Source organism: Pogona vitticeps, chromosome 4, assembly GCF_051106095.1.
Source record: "Pogona vitticeps strain Pit_001003342236 chromosome 4, PviZW2.1, whole genome shotgun sequence".
Taxonomy (NCBI): domain Eukaryota; kingdom Metazoa; phylum Chordata; class Lepidosauria; order Squamata; family Agamidae; genus Pogona; species Pogona vitticeps.
In genome coordinates, this window is record NC_135786.1 from 20224453 (window position 1) to 20228669 (window position 4217).

Below are 4217 nucleotides of genomic sequence, written 5' to 3' on the forward strand. Positions count from 1 at the left end.
GAAAGGAAGATGTGACACAACCTGGCAATGGCTTTAAACACCAAAGGAACAGTAGAAACCAAATCCTTGGCAGGTTTATAGCACTTTTGGACACTCATGTTTAATAACTGGAAAGAGGCATGCTTCTTGAGACAGGCAAATTGAAAACTCTCTTGGAACAGTTCATTAGATCTCAGTCAGATATTATTTTTAAACAGCTAAACAGGGCAGTCAGCATTAGGACAATAATAGAAATATATCTGTCTATCGCTTTTAAGTCTAGCCTCTTGCTTCTTTCTAAATTGTTTATTACTAAGGAAGCCCCTTTACCAAACATGCTTTAGCTGAAGATTCGGGACAATCAGCGTGGCTATCAGCCACTTATTATTTCAGTGTGCTGAATTCTAGTATGTAGATTGTAGACATTGACTGTTTTTGCTCCATTGGAAATAAGATTGCTTATTGATAATGATGCCTTAAACTCACGTTTCCATCTGAAATCTCAATAGCAGGACAATGTACATTTTTGTGTGTGCTCAGATTATACTGCAAGCTGTTTTAGAAAACAGAGTTGTATTACTGCCTTTTCTTATTTCCCATCATGATTTCTTTTATCTTCACTAATAGGGATGGCTATAATTAATGCAGGAGACATATTTTGTAGTGATGCCAGTATTGTCAAAGTCATCACTCCAGAGTTGCTGATTGCAGCCACTTCATTACATGGTTTCAAAAAGGTTATCTTTGAAATGGAGAACTATCCCATAGGGGTGAAACCCCAACTGAATGGCCCTATTACTTAGTGTATTGCTTCTTTGCAGTATCCTGAGAAATGGTATTTTCTCAGCCATAGTGTGGTGTCCTGCAATGTTCTCTTTGCTTGTAGTTTCATATAATATATGTGTAGTACTGTATAGACTACATGTTTAAACTATTGTGGCTATATGAAAGCAAGCTATCCTGCTGTATCTGCTTTTGAACATTTTGCAGGCAAGCATTTGTTACTAATAAATCCGTAACCAAGTATGTAATTATTTCTGGAGCAAGAAAAGCAGCTTTAGAAGCAGTTATATAGATTTCTATCTTTATAAGTAAGTGGATACATTAAGGTAGCATAAGTAATTCTAAAACCTTCTATGTACTAAATTATTTCTTTTGGTTCTGCATGAGTTTTACAGTATTGTGGTTTGCATTACTGGTGCAAATCTTTTTCTTTTTTGGTCAGAAGTAACATCAGGTTCACCTTGGACACGTTAATTGCTTTGTGTGAGCAATTTGTTCTCAGTATATTTGGAAGACAGCCATATTGCATACGAGGAAGTTCTGTCTTTCCTCAGTTATCTGAATGTTTCACTACAGTGCCTTCCTGCCATTGTACCAAAAGTTATCCCAAGGCATTGTCTGTAGGGTGAACGACTTTAATGCATTTTCCATCAAAGTTATACTATGCAAAGCGTAAGTAGCATATTGTAACTTAGAAATCATCTTTCTTCATTTTTCCCCCAACTTCCACCTTTCTATCACAGCTTTGACTGCAAATTACAGGATGAGCTTCTGTAAACTTTTGCGACAAAGAGAGAAAATGAAGCCATCCATCTTAACATGTAAACAATCAGAGTGTTTGGGGAGATGACAGATGTTAGGAAGAGTCTTTTATCCTTTTTGAATGCATTTTGTAAGTAAAAGAATGCCAAAGGAGAAACTGTGTATAAAGATAATTTGGAAGTTAAATGGAAACAATCTATTTACAGATTATCTTATTTTGTTGTTTTGCTTCTCTCTTGATTTTTAATCTGTAAGAGTCAACAAAATGTAAAATTGTCTTAATTTCATTGATGTAGAGATAAACATGTCTGTTGGATGTGATTTTATTGGTAGAAAGAATGTTGAATAGTTAAGGTTTGCACTCAGTTAATACTGCCTGTGGGCACAATCCTGGCAAATGATGCACTTTTCTCTTTACATTTTATTAGATAGCAGCTTGTGTAGCCTACGTAAATCTATTGATTGTTAAAAGGGAAAGAGAAGGAGTTAAGGTCATACTTAATTTATCCATCACAGTTTGTAGAATTTGAAGCAATTACGTATATTTGGCTAGATTGTGCCCCCATGTAAATATGTATGTTTTCCATCTCATTATTGGGATACATTGTGTTCTAAGTGTAGAATATTTTCAGAGACAGCACTAGGTTATTTTTACAAAGCTGCTTCTTGATGATATACGTATCTCAAACATTTCCCAAAATTAGATAGCAGAGTCTGTTTTGGGAAAATATATATGTTGTACTATAAGATCTTTTAAAAGATGATATTGTCTACTATGCTTTTTAAAGGCAACAATAATGCAACTCCTTTATGCTGGTATTTATAAAAAGTTGCTTTTTCATTTTCTTCAAGCTGCAACTTTAGTAAGTGCTCTTACTTAGAAATCATGTTTTGTTGAAGTCAATCAGTGCAGTCTTGCACCTTGAAGTTGTGAAAAGGATGGTGTGGAGCAGTTCCCATAAGGTTCCATGAAGTCCTTCCCAGCCTCACCAATCATGTCCTTCAAAGAATTGAGATGGGATTGGACTAGATTACTATCTTAATCCCCTTGTGACTTTTTGGTTCTATGAAATACTCAAAAGTATTCTCCAAAGATTCTGACTGTAGGTTGTCTTTTATAGATATTTTAGTGGCTATTTGGTATGGTGCATGAATCATCTTAAACTCCTACATGGATGGATGCTCACTTTGACATTTTAAGTATGAAATAGACGAAAGAAGAAAGAAAGAAAGAAAGAAAGAAAGAAAGAAAGAAAGATGTTTCACTGAATATTTGAGATTCACCTGCCATTTCCTCTCCACTGAATAAAAAAATTATAGTTATCTGCGTCATCAACAAATCTGTTATGTCACCTAACCAGTTATATGGCGTGTTTGTCAATTTCTACTTGTTTGTGTATAATGAATGTAACAATTTAAAAAACATATCTAGTATTCCCAGGGGCATTGTGCAAAATGGCAACTTCTTTGTATGCTCTTTGGGAAATTAAAAATGTTGATAGCCATGGTGGGGAAAGGGCTTAAATGGTGAAAAGATAGGAAATAAATAACAGGAGGCACAGATCCATTTGTTTTAAGTATACATTTTCCAACATTTCCACAGTGTTAACTCGGCTCTTTAACAAGCACACAAGGTTAAAGACTACGGAGGAAGAACACTGTATGACAATAAGCACAAGGGAATGTAATCCACATTCAAGTTAGTTTGCTTTCACTCACATTTGAGCATGTCTTGACTGCTGCTTAATTCTTCTTATTTTATTCACCAACAGTTTCCTTCATGTTCAAAAAAATAACATACAAAGTTGACATGCCATCAACTTAGATACATGAATAGTGAGCAAGTTGCTAATTCCTTATAGAGGTTGCCATCAAATGGTGGGAGAGTGTTTGGCTATAAGTTACAATGGATTCAAATCTCAAGCTTGACTGAATCATATTTGCACTAATGTACATGTTTGTTCATCTCAGATTGGTCATAAACCAATCAATTACCAGTTCCTTGAACTTCCATTTGAAAATCAGGACTAACTGTAATTAGGACCAAATGATAAGTTGTAACAGCAGTTCTATTTTTACACAGTACTAAAAATACCTGATCGTTAATCTTGATTAGATATCTACATGTATATATATAATTCCAGAAGTGAAGCCATGGAGACCTATCTTGTGATACAGCATCTGAATGTCAACAGTTTTTGGCCGTGAATTTCATGCAGTGGAATACCAGCTGCCTGGAACTAGGGGTGGAGGTGAGGCTGCAGCCTTCATTTTCTCTTTCACCTACCCTTGTTGTAGGGAAAAGGTTGCTGGATTGGGAGGGTGGGGCTTTAAAAATGTAGATCTATTAAGTCTTCTGAAGTGACACCAAAGAGTTCGCTTACCTATATTTGCACGTCAAATCTGTAAGACTGTATATTTGGTTTAGTGATAGGTCTTTTCTACTTTCTGCTGGGTTTTTTTTAAAGGACAAGTAAGAGACTGAAGATGCAGATATTTGTTTAGCAGCATCACTTGGGAAAACATCATGATGGGCATTTCCACTGGGAAAAGAAAGACTCTTCGATATTGCTTAGCAATCAATATTAATGTATAACATACATTGTTTCTAGGTGCTCTAAAGCAAGTATCCAGCCTACGTTTGCAGCTCACTGTATATTTACTAAAAAGAAATCTAAAAAGAAAGCCGCTTT

At 35.4% G+C, this 4217-nt stretch overlaps 1 long non-coding RNA gene across 1 annotated transcript; it reads left to right on the forward strand.

The window, feature by feature from the left end:
- The first annotated feature begins 1277 nt into the window (after positions 1–1277).
- LOC144588782 (uncharacterized) lies at positions 1278–2780 on the forward strand. The gene is made up of 2 exons (XR_013544478.1): positions 1278–1434; positions 2646–2780. It is a non-coding gene; the product is annotated as an uncharacterized LOC144588782 (long non-coding RNA).
- Positions 2781–4217: the final 1437 nt, after the last annotated feature.